Genomic DNA, 13,060 nt, shown 5'->3' with positions numbered 1-13,060 from the left:
GGAATGCCTCCCCCTTTGCCTTCAAGTGCTGTAAACCAGTCAAAACACACACACACACACAGGTGAAATGGGAACAGGGGCACAGACACAGACCCAGGGAATAGGGATTTTTTGCCACTCATACCTGGAGAGTTCAATGCCCGAGAGGGGTCAGGGCTGCTCCAGGGCCCTCAGGTGGCTATGACGGGTGGAGAGGCCCCCTTCACAGTTTTCTGCCGCTCACCACCATTACTCCGGGGTCAGAGAGAGAGACAGCTCCTATGATCCACATGATACTCAGGGCTTATCCATCCTTGCCCAGGCACCTGTGCAAAGCTACAGGCCAGATCCCACTACCTGGGAGCACGCAGTATAAAAGCCAGTTGAGGTAGGGGAAAACTTGGTTTGGGAGGGGAGGATGTCAGAAAGTTTGTGGCATCAAAAAGTGACAGGAAAGCTGGGAGTTGGAACAGCCAGATCATTGAGGGTCCTTGGAAGGAACTTTCGGCAAGCAGTCTGGGCCCAGAACTTTCATGATGGGATCACTCCTTGGACAGAAAGCCCATAAATGTTCCCCAGAGGGAATTCCCTGGCGGTCCAGTGGTTAGGATTCCATGCTTTCATTGTGTTGGGCCCCAGGTTCAATCCCTGGTCAGGGAACTAAAGACCCCACAAGCCACACTGCGTGGCCAAAAAAAAAAAAAAAAAAAAAAACCCAAAAAATATTTCCCCAGAAGAGGGATTCCAGTGGCGGGAGGCAGCTCCAACCTGGAGATTCAGAGCAGATCCTTTTATTAGGCCCTTTTATTGGTACTCAATGAATCTCAAGTCCTTGGGTCTCCTCTTTCCCCACCTCTTGGTGCCTTGCCCTCCTCCCATGGCAGGTGCTTGCTGCTTGAGAACATCTGTGTGTCTGGGTTTGTCCTGGAGTCTGGGTTTCCAGACTCAGAAACCCCACCCCTGTCTTGCCTCACGCCCTCAGGGAGGTTTGGAAGGTAGCAGTGTCCCCATTGAACAGGTGCCTTAAACTGAGATGCAGAGAGAGGGTATGATTTTAATCCCCCAGATCCCCAGACCACACAAATGAGCAATGTTAGAAAGGTTCTCAGGGTCCCATCTTTATCAGCCGGCCTGACTCTTCCTATCTTCTGTCAGGGTCATAGTCCAATAATCTATTATATTAACACTTGCTGCGTAGACCAGCAGAGCAGAGCTCAGAGGCCAGAGGATGGGGATTCTGATCTGGGTTCACCAGTCCCATCCCAGAGGAGAAGGTAGTCACTTATTTGGGACTGATTTTTGTAGAGAAGACACTTGACCCCTTGGCTGCTGAGGCTGAAGGAGAGCCTGGTGCCAACTGAGGTGAGTGGCAGGGAGGGCTTGCTCAATCCTTGGCTTGGCTTCATACCAGCCTTTGTGCAGGGATTCTTCTAAACACGTCTTCCTCCTGGGCTATCTACTAGGTCTGAGGACAGCATGGAGGAGGTGGGGTTTTCTTTGGGGATTTTTTTGCCTCCTATCCTCTCCCCTCTCTTTGTCTCATGGTCTCAAGTAAAAGGGGTAAGGTCGGTGGGTCATAGGGAGACCTCATGAGCCCATGAGTGGAATGGCGAGTGCCCATTTCCCACAGAACTCACCTGCTGAGACAGTAGGCTTCTGCCAGAGCCTGCGTTTTCCTTGTTGAAAGGGTTTGCAAGTGAGCACCAGACTCCAGAAAGATCTCATGTGAGGGGCAGAATATGTACCCACTCTACCTCCGCCCACCAGCAAGTATATCCCAGGCCAAGAAAAGGCCTCAGCAAAGAAAGCTTCCTTGCAAACGTGCATGAACTAGGCCCAACTCTGGGTTCTTCAAATGCATTGCTTCCCTCAATATTTAGGGCAGCTCTGAGGCAAGGGTTCCCCTCTTTGGACAAAGGCTCTTTGTTCAGGGTTTCTGTCAACCTGGGCACTGTTGACTTTGGGTTGAATAATTCTCTGTCGTGTGGTCTGTTCTGTGCCTTGTGGGATATTTAGTAGCAATCCTTGGCCTCTACCCACTAAATGCCAAGAGAACACGCACACGTCCCTCCCCAGTTATAAACAACCAAAGCTGTCTCCGGCCATTGTCCCTGGGAACAAAGCTATCCCTGTTCCAGAGCCACTGTCTTAGTAAGTGTCCAGGGGCCCTAAGATAGGCCTTCATTTGAACCTGGATCATCTGCCTTTCTTACTGATGCTGCTTTGTGCAGAAAAGTTCCTTTTAAAACTTCCCAGAACAAGGCACTCACCTTTAATTTCAATGAGGTTGTGGACTTCAGGTGCTCATTTGTGCCTTAATGGGAAGCCAGCTGAATTAGCCTGCCCTCCTCCCTCTGACCCCCAAACCGAGGGCCCCTGGGGACTGGAGGTGGGGTAAGTTGGGAGAAGGATGTGAGGGCTGGGTTCCAAGAGGAAGAGCCTGCCCTCCTTGGACATCTGCTGTGTGCCTAGCAGCCCCAGGGAGGCAGCTGTGCCAGGCCAACCTGGCCAGCCTTACTCAGCCCCTGGACGTGACCTGTAGTTGTCTCATCCCAGAGAATATTTGCTGTGGCTGTGTGACCTCAACACTTACCAGGAAGACCTGCCCCTAAAGAAGGTGAACTCAGAAGGCGTGGCCTTTGGTTCTGGGTTTAGAACATGGTGATGGGTGCAATGAAAGAACTTCAAGACTCCAGTAACTTCTTCCACCCTGCACTCACTGTAGCAAGCTGTGAAAACACCTGGAACTCAATTCCAGACATTAGCTCTCATTCGAGCCTGTGACCTCAGTTTATTGTTTACCCTGGAGAAGTTGGACTGGATAGATGATCTCTAATAATTCACATGCATTGAGCATGCCCTATGTGACAGATTCTTTATGTACATTCTGTCATTTAATTTCTGCAATGCTCTATGAGGTGGAAACTAATTATTATCCTCACTTTACAACTGAGGAAGCTGAGCTCAGAGAAGATAAGTAACTTGCTCAAGGTCACACAGCGAGTAAGTGGAGGGCTAGTCATGTACCCAAGTCTGACCCAGAGGCATGTGGAGGATGGTGGTTGCCAGGTAAGAGGCCCACTAACTGGGGGAGAGGGTTGTTAGAGTGACCTGCAGAGCAAGGAGGGGCAGGACCAGGTAGCCAGCCCAGTGTAGGGAGCAGTGGAAGATGACTCGGAGGTTTGAGGTTCAGAGCCTGAAGGACTGGGAGGGTGATGATGCTTTTAATAGAAACAGGGAAGTCAGGAGGAGGAACAGGTACAGGGCTAGCAGATGAGTGCATTCTTAGACATGTTGGAGCTGATTTGCCAACAGTAGGACCTTTTAGGTCGAGATCCAGCCACAGTTCAATCAGGAAAAATCAGCACATCCAAAAATACTTCCAAATGCCAACAGCCCTCTTGCCAAAATCCCTAAACCTTGCACACCCTGGAGCTCCCCAGCCACCGCTCTGGGCTGAGCTAAGTGTTGGGTCTGCAGTAGCACAAATCCCACACTGACCACTGGGGGTCACCACTGGTGCACAGACCACAGTGCAGTTGCCCAGGCTTGCCTGCTGTAGGGGCAACCTTGGGGGGCAGACAGCGGGTTTTAGGGAGCCAGCCCCCTGGTAGGGAGGGCAGAGTTCTCTTCCTCCTTTTTAGGCGTGGGAAGGAGAGGGGCTCACAAGACACTGAGCTGCTGTCTCTCCCCAATTCCTCAGGCGTTGGCGATGCCATGTCACAGAAATTTCTGATTAACCTCCAACCCCTCCAATTAACTAAGATACGGTTAATCTTAGAACTGGGAAGAGGGAGAGGCAGTGGACCCCCTTCTCTGCATGCACACCGGGCTCTTGGAGCCTGGCCCGGAAGACGCCATGTCCATGGTGCCAGGGCGGCAGAGCCCAGGGAACAGGATCCCAGCTGATCCGAAGTGCCTGTCTCCCCTGACATTTGCGTCAGCAGCTCTGCCCTTTGACTTTTAATTCCTGGGAGTGAAGGGTGGAGGCAACCTTGGCGATCAGGACTAATTATACGCAGTTCGATTGAACCAGTAGTTTATTTGGGTTTGACCTGGTTGCCTGCTCTCTTCTTTGCCTCCAACCCCCAGGTTTATGGCCTTGGTCTCCTTCAGAAGCTGGGAAGAAAGGAAGGCAAGAGCGCTTCCGCCTGGGAGGCACTCTGTCTCCTGAATCTCCTGATCTCAGCGCAACTTGTGGGAAGTGACGCCTATAAAAGCACTGAGAGACCCCCAGATGGGGGCGGTGTGCCCATGCTCACACCCAGCCCAGGCCCTGCACCCCCTTAGCCCGCCTCCAGCTCTAATCAGGACTTGTTAAGACATGTTCCAGGGCCATGGCCAGGCCAGGAGGCACTGCCTCCCAGCTGCTCTGGGGTTCGGGGCCCAGAAGAGGTGGGGGTAGGGTAGGCATCTTGAAGCTGACATGGTTCCTCAAGCCCCAAGCCCCCTCTGGTGTCCTGTGTCCCTCTATATTTGGCCTTGGCATTACCAGTGTGCCCTCTCTGAGGGGCAGGCAGCCAGCCTAACCCGTGACGTCTCCTCCAGGGCCTGGGCTATTTTGGAACCAGCCTTGAGAGGGCTGGGGAAGGCAGGGGTGAGGTTTAAGGGGATATCTGCACCTGTCTCTGGATCACAGAAGAGGCTGAGGGTGTGCGGCATAGAGAATTGGCCTTGACACCTTTCTCAGAATTCTGTGTACAGTTAATCAAATACTCCTTTTGCTCAGGTTTCCCGGGGATGCCTAGGCTGTGGGGCTGAATCTGGGCAGGAACCCCACCCATTCCCTTTTCCCCCTGAGTTTTTCCAGCTGTTCAGATATCCCTCAATTAAAAAACAACTTCTGTGCCTGGTCCTACCAAGAACTAAGAGCGAGCTCAGTGGTTCCCGGTCTTCAGATTTCTCAGGTCAGTAATATTTCCAAAACAACAATTTAGGATCTGACATGGTCACCAGTTTTTCATTTTGCTGAGTTAAGGACATTAAAAGGAAATGTCAAAGGAAAAGTCCTTTAAGACACACACATACACACAGGAAAATATACAACTCAGGTAAGAGGATAGTCCTTCAGATTGATGAAAAGCTTTATGAAAACCTCATTATATTGTCCTTATTTTTCTCATTTTGCCACAGGCAGATGAGAACCCAGCGACAGCTGGCATCGGGCTCATGTTCCAGGAACTTCTGCTCTCTTCCACTCCTCTGCTGGGCCCAATGCCAGGGGCAGCAGGGACCCCTCCCAGCATCTCTCTCCAGCACTTTCCTGCAGCCCTTTTGCTTCTTTACATCTCCCCCCACCCCAGCCCAGCCCCCAATATTTGCAGGAGGGGAGGATGGGGAACAGTCTTCACTCAGCTCCAGGTGAAGAGAACAGATTGCCTGGTCTCACTGTAGGGAATGATGGAGGCTTGCCTCTAGAGAAAACGGGTGATCACCATGCTCCTCTGCAAAGAGCTGCTGCCGTTGAAGCAGGTCTGAAGGAAGACCAGGAAGCCTGGGTGGCTGCCAGTTCCTGGTCATGAGATCTGAGACTAGTCCCGGAACCTCCCTCAAGCTCTTCAGCTCCCAGTTTCATAAAATGGGTATGTTAACTCCTCATCACAGGGCAAGTGCAAGGATTAAATGAGAACGTTTGTGAAAGTATTTTGTGAACTATAAAACTTAGGCAGGGGTAGTTATTATTATTATTATGAGAAACTAGTAAATGGCTGAAGAAACAACACGAAAAGGTGATCTCAGCCCCTGAGTATAAAGACAGTACTCACATGCGCCACTGGGTCTGTGATCTTGGGGCCCCTCTAATCCCACAAAGGAGCAGTTGAAAGCCTGATCCCTGTGAGTCAAGGCAACCTGGACTGGACCAAAGCATTGTGCTCAGAATAGGGCCCAGCCTCGGGATTGTGCTTAGAGTAAGGCTTCTGATAACTTGTGGTGGCCACATTGCATGGTCAGGGATGTCTACTGATGTGAGAGTTGGACCATAAGAAGGCTGAGCACCGAAGAATTGGTGCTTTCAAATTGTGGTGCTATCAAAGACTCTAGAGAGTCCCTTGGACTGCAAGGAGATCAAACCAGTCAATCCTAAAGGAAATCAGCCCTGAATATTCATTAGAAGGACTGATGCTGAAGCTCTAATACTTTGGCTACTCACTAGGAAAGACCCTGATGCTAGGAAAGATTGAGGGCAGGAGGAGAAAGGGGCAACAGAGGATGAGATGGCTGGATGGCATCACTGACCCAATGGACATGAGTTTGAGCAAACTCCAGGAGATAGTGAAAGACAGGGAGGCCTGGCGTGCAGCAGTCCTCGGAATCACAAGGAGTGGACACAGCTTACTGAACAATAGCAACAGTTGCACCCCAGTTCTGACGATTCACCTAAACTTCAAGATCTTCACAGAGGAGCCACCATCCCATTGTCATAGAGGATGGAGTAGGAGATACATCAACTCACATTTCTGGGTCAGTTCTATCACTTACTCTAGCTGCATAGTTTCAAACAAACACTTCCATTCCTTTGCCTCTCTGAATCTCAGTTCGCTCATCTGCAAAACAGGAATGGGTCCTTACCACATAGGGTTGCTTTGAACTTATGGGATGGCTTGTGAAAGTCCCTGGAGGGTGCCTGGTGCTCCAGAGCACTCCTCCTCACCTTCCTAGGAGACCCTGGCATAACCATGGCCCCCACAAAAGGAACCAAGGGGTTCCCAAGAAGCGTGAGCCTGGGGTGGGGCTGCTGCTCCCACTCAGAGTGGGTCTCTGGGCCTTGCTCCAAATAGGGGCCAACGGGGCAGGACTCGTCACTCCAGTCAGACCCAGCTCCCTAACCCCCCCAGCAGCCAGTTGTCATGAAGTCATTGCCACTTTCCCCAGCCTGCATCCCCACCCCTGCCTCTGTGCTGACATCTCATTTGGCAAAGAGGTTGGAAAAGCCGCTGACTCTTCCAGACCTTGAGTTCATTGACTGGTCAGGGCCCATCGGCCACAGGCTGACCATGTGGGCAGAGGGGGTTTGCAGAGTGAGGGAGCACCCTCCTGGCTTTCATCCTATGCCTTGAGCATGTGAACAGTCCTACACGCACGCCAGGACATACACATCCTTCTGTGCACATGTTCTATACAGCCACCGGCCCACCAGGTACACTCCTACACACACAGCTGCAGACATATCCTGCACGCTCACACAGGCAATGTGTAGATGGCACTTCCATACAGGTGGCCTGCATGTCCGGCCAGCACTGGCTGCCCATGGCCACTCAGCCTTGCCCGACTCCACCAGCCTCTACTCTGGGTTTCGTGGGACAAGGGGACACTCTCAGGCTGAGCCCAACTCAGAGTGAAGGATCTCTGAGTCCCTAGAACAGGAACGCAGGTGGCCAGACCCCTTCATTTTCACTTGTGAAAATTGTGATCCAGAAAGGGCAAGGAGAGAGTGAAGTCACAGCCAAATTTCTTCCAGGAGCTTCCATGTGTGTGTGCGCATAGCAGCAAAGGTAGGAGGCATCCAAAACCTGCTTGGGATGTTTTACTCACCTGGCCTTGGTTACCTGCAACAAGGGGATCCCATCACCAGTGCTGCCTACTTCCCATTGACTTTGAAGAAGGCACTCCTGTGGGCAGATCCAAGCCCACACAAGGGAGCCCTACACTACAGGAGAGTCCTATATTGTAAATAAAACTACCACCCAGAAGAGACCAACATTTTCAACCTTGGAAGCTAGGGAACAGGCGTCATTGAGCCTTTCTCCCACCTTCCCCTCAATTCATGCCTGGCTGGGTCTACCCAAGGGAGCCTGGGGCTCCTCACTCAGGGCCAGCATCCTGCTTCCTGCAGCCCCGAGGTGAGGCCTGGGCACAGAGAAGGCATTTGTTCACAGTGCAAGGTGAGGAGATACTAATCGCTGGATCGCTGGGCTCCAGCTAGAGGTCAGGAGGTAAGGCGACCCGTGGTTATAAATAACCTCACTGGCCAGCTGCAGAGGACTGGGCTGGACCCGCACCTCTCCCCAGCCTGCCACAGGGCTATGATTGATTACTGTCCTCCCCATCCCGGCTGTGGTGACCTGAGCCCCTGGAGCCCTGGTGCAGTGACCTCTGGGGGATAAGGACAAGGTCACAAGGCCCCTAGGCTTCCCTTGACCTTGAGTGAAGGCCAAGCAGATGTCCTGCTCCTTGTCCTCTGCTGGAAGTTGGGACAGAGGTACTGAAGTGTGACGGACCCACCTGCTAGGCTGCCCTCTACAGGAATGGGAGGGTGCCAAGAGGCTGCCAGACAGGACTCAGGCACCTAGTGGCCTGTGCTGCTGAGCTCTGCCCTCCCACATCAAGCCTGCCTCCTCCCCACAGCCCTCAGTCCAGCCCTGCTTCATAGCTGGTGGCTGATGGCCCAGAGTAACCCAGCCAGGGGGGCACATCCTTGTAGCCCCCCAGACTCCTGCTTCTAGGTCCTAAATTGTGATGGTGAGATTTACTCTGGGAATTGACCCCAGAGCTCTGGGCATTCTCTAGGCTTGATGGAAACAGAATCTCCAAGCCTGGGTGTTACATGTCTCTAAGACTGGGGAAGAACTCTGGAACTCATGAGGGATCTCAGACACTTGTACTCCACCTCCCTTTGGACAGAAAGGAGAGATGGATTTAACTCACTCCAGAATGCATGCCTTTTCCCCCGACCCCTTAACATTTTTATTGGAGTTAAACATACACACAGAAAAGTGTAAAATTCAAAAGTGTAAAACTGGATAAATTTGCACAGGCTGAGCATGCCTATGGAACCGGCACTCAGGTCAAAAAATAGCCTCTCACCAGAAGCCCCTTCTGGACAACTTCACTTACTACCCCCAGTTAGACTAACCCCCAGCTCTGCTTCTAAACTGTACACACTGTCTGTAATGGATCCATATAGCATGTGCTCTTTTGTGTCTAGTTTCTTTTGCCTGATATTATATTTTATTTAAGTCTATTTAAGTCCTTGTGGGTGGTATGATGACACCACTGACTGACTCTATCACATGTTTTCACCCATTCTATGGTTGGTGAACATTTAGTTAGTTTCCAGCTTCTGGCTGCCATGAACACTCTAGTCTTGATCTATTGTGACTACAGGACTGCATCTCTTGTTGGTTGTGTATTCATAGCAGAGATTGCAGGGGAAGGGATGTGTATCTCCTCAGTTTTGGAAGACACAGAAAGTGTTACTTTTTATTGAACATCTTAATAATGATTTTTCAAGGTTAGTCTTTGGTTTTCGTTTTAAACACCGAGGGATATACCTTATATTTTAAAATTGGAAATGTAGAAAAGGAAATATTATTCAGACCTACTACTTAGAGTCAACCATTCAACCAATAGTCAGGGTATGTTCCCTAAGAACCTCTTCTCTGTCAGACCCTAGAGCAGAGAGACCTAGGTCTTCTCCATGGAGCCTAGGGTCTGGGACCAGGTCAGCAGGAGTGCTGCCAGGGGATAGACCAGGGGCCTCAGTATGCTCGCTGGTCTCCTCTTTCAATGGTCTTCCCCCTCCACAACCATCCTTCACCTATCACGGCCGCTCTTGGCTACCATCCAAACAGACCAGCCAGCTTGCTGTACAAACAGGACTCCAGATGGAACCCTGAGAACTCATAGTGGGAAGTCAGGATGGCAGTTACACAATTAATTGTAGTCATGCAAGAAGAGAAGAAGAGGGCTGTGGAGAGAAGCGGGGGATGTGAGGGCATCATGGGGCTGACTCACCCAGGATCTCAAAAAAGGAGAGCCTTGGGGGACCCTCGAGAGGAAGTGGGGCCAGAGGAGACACATCCAGACTTTGGACTTTATCCTGAGGACCATGGAAAGAACTTAAACAGGGGCAGGGAGCAGGCCGGATGTGCTTGCTAGCAACCACTCTGGATTCCTGTGGAAGTTTTGAGGCGTTGAGCTGATGAGCAAGCAGACAGTTGAGCCGGACAAGAAGGGGACTGAGATGTTTCAGAGGTGACCTGAAGGATCTGAGGCCTGGCTGGCTCAGAGGCTTGGGGGAGGAGGAGGTTTCAGCTTCAAGGTGGAATTTTACATTTGCAGGAAGGTGTGACTGGCTTTTTTGAAGTTTTGATCAATTTCCCATCTTTAGCAGGTTCTACTTAGGTCTAAGAACTTCTGAGAGCCAAGTGGTTGAACCTGATGAGGAAGATGGCCTGAGCCAGCTCTAAGGGACTCTGAGGTGAGAGATCACTATTAGTTTATTTGACAAATATTACAAAGTACCTACTGGTCTGGGAGTTGTTCCAGATGCTGGGGATACATTGATGGCAAAATAATTCTCATGGGAAAGTCTTAAATTTAAATATATATATGAACCAGTAAAAAGTATTAAGAAAAGCTCAGCTGGATAAGGGGGTAGTGAGTGGCGGTGGTAGAGGGTCGTTGGGGAAGGCCTGTCTGAGGTGACATCCTAACTGACACCTTAAGAGAATGAGGGGACGTGGTGGAGGACAGTGGTCGGCAGGTGGAGGCCACTGCAAATGCAGAGGCCCGAGGCAGTCATAACCTGGTGTGGGGGCGCACTGAGGAGGCCAGTGTGAGTGGCCTAGAGGAAGGATGAGAGGAGGGAGGCAGGTTGAGCAGGACCGAGGGAAGGCCTTTCCATTCTCGGGTTTGTGAAGGGATGGCCTGACTTGTTTTAGAAGCATTGATCAGGCTGTTCTGAAGAGAACAGACAGTAGAAGCAAAAGTAGGAGGAAGTGACGGCCTGGGCCATGGGGGAGACGGTCAGTCAGGGAGAGGGAAGGGTGGTCTCTGTGTCCATCATGAGGGTGAATGGGCCCACAGCGTTTGCTGACGGGTAGGAGAGTGGGTGAGAGAAAGCGGGGAGGCAAGAAGGGTTCCTGGCGGTTGCCCACTCACCAAGCTGCAGAGTCTGGAGCCGGCTGCTGTGTCCTCTCTCCTCTCCTTCTCCCCCCACCCCTCCCCTGTGTCTTGACCCTCCTCACCTCCTCTCTCCCCTTGTCTCCTATCCCCTCAGCTCATCCTTCTCCTAGTGCCTTTTCTGCCCTCTCTCCTCCACCCCTCGTCTTTCAGGAGTCCAGTGACCTCCAGCCCACAGGGCAGAGATACTGCCCTGCAGAATACGTCCTTCATTCACTCAGCAGATCTGATGACCAGCTCGGGGCCCATAGGCTGAGAGTTGAGGAAAATGTAAATTTGGCTCCCAAGTCCCACCCTGGGGGGCACCCCACAAACTAACACGTCCAAAAGGTGAGCTCCTGCACTCTACCAAACCTGCAGCTCTTCCAGTCTTCCCACAACAGGGCTAGTTACATCAGCCTCCTTCCATATGATCAGGCTGCCAGCTCTCACCCAACATCCAGTCTATCAGAAAGTGCCATCAGCTCTGCCTCAGAATCTCAGCCCCTGAGCCCGCCTCCATTGCTTCCACCCAATCTAAGTCAAAGTCATTGCTCTTTGGATTCTTATAATGGTATCTGCTCATCCCCTTCATTCTATTCCTGATATAATGATTTTTGTGGAGGGGCATAAATGTGTATTTTAAATTTTACAGTAAACAAACATACTCCTTAAGTGATTTCCCCATATTTCCAAGTAAGGTAATGTTGAACATACCTCATAACGAATTTTACTACCTTATAATGAATTTGGCTTCATTTTTTGGTAAATACAGTTGTGAAAATTGAGTCAGACTCTTTCTTTTAAAAGTTTCTCCCTTTAACATGCACCCCTTGCTCAAGATAAAATGGAACACTAAGGCATCAACATCCAGGAAGATAACCTGCCTTTGTTTCTTTTTTTTGAAGTTCTAATGTCAAGATAAGGTCTTAAAATAATCTTTTCACAAAAATAAGGCAGCTTTACACTGTAAAAATGTGAGCTATTTGTCAAAGGTTATGTTCTTCTGTCCTCATCTGCTGTGACCACCTGTCAGCATCTTCTTTAAAGATCATTTTTTTCTTCCTAGTGACACCTACATGCGGCTCATTGGCTGTCCAGTACAGCTTACAGTCCAGATGTAAGCTTACATTGTCAAGCAAGAGTTCCAGGGTGGTTTCACATGCCTGCACATGCTGAGCTAGCCCTAGTGTTTTCTGCACATCTCTGCAAATCTTGGAGGGGCAACACTGAAACTCATCACAGTCGTTTTTGTGTTTACCGCAGGCCTCATGGCACCCACCAGGTTGATTGCAGCACTTTTTCAAGGAAGGGATGCTGAGATTAACATGAACACCAAACAGTGGGAGGCAGAGGGGAGGGCTTAATATCCATAACATGGAAAAAGCTGAGATCCATCATTGCACTTATACTGGCAGAGCCTGTCCCTGCCTCCCAGGAAGTCCAAGGTAGAATTCAGGTATGAGTCTATCATGTGAATGCCCTTCAAGATGGCCTTCAGGGTGACCCTTCAGTCGGTGGTCTGGGCCTGCTCCTGGCACCTGAAAGTGGCAGTCAGGGGGAGGAGGAAGAGGACATGGACTGGGCTGTGCTGGGCCAACCCCCACGAGCCATTGTGGGCACCCTAGGCAGTCTCTCTGGCCGGCTCCGTGGTGGCCCACTCCATGCCCAGACACACACACACCTCCCCAACTCCCCTGCCCTCCCCACTCTGGGCTGATGGCTGATTCCAGAACTGGGGCAGGAAGTACACAAGTTGAGTCTGGAGCATCTTGTACCAGAGAGTAAGGCAGTGTTAAAAAAAAAAAAAAAATTTGATGGGGATATGTCAAAGGGCCACAAGAGTCAGTAAGAGAGCTCCCAATTTTAGCAACAAAATAAAATATTATTTGATTATAACCCAAATGTAAAATAAATATCTGTGAGTCCATTATAAATGTGTTGAGTAAATCAATAAATGGGGGGAAAGAAATCAACTTCTCATGCAGAAGAATTCCAAATAATTTATGTTGAAACTTCACCTTAAATGGGGGAAGAGGAGCATCACTTTCACCCAAATGTGGAGGCAGACACTCCAAGAAGGGAAATGAGAGTAACTTTCCAGTAGAGAAACCTAACAAATACTGCCTCAGCCAGGTGATCAAGATCAACATCAAGAGCCATAAATCATGCTAATAAAATGTACCCTTGAGATGAT

The 13,060-nt window shown here is 50.4% G+C and overlaps 1 pseudogene; it reads right to left on the bottom strand.

Moving 5' to 3' along the window:
• Positions 1-11,907: 11,907 nt before the first annotated feature.
• On the bottom strand, positions 11,908-12,634 carry LOC136150144 (group XIIA secretory phospholipase A2 pseudogene; annotated as a pseudogene).
• Positions 12,635-13,060: the final 426 nt, after the last annotated feature.

The sequence above is a fragment of the Muntiacus reevesi genome, chromosome 18 (genome assembly GCF_963930625.1).
Source record: "Muntiacus reevesi chromosome 18, mMunRee1.1, whole genome shotgun sequence".
In the NCBI taxonomy this organism is placed as follows: Eukaryota; Metazoa; Chordata; class Mammalia; order Artiodactyla; family Cervidae; genus Muntiacus; species Muntiacus reevesi.
Note: the sequence above shows the minus strand (reverse complement) of the source record. Positions and strands in the feature narration are given on the sequence as shown.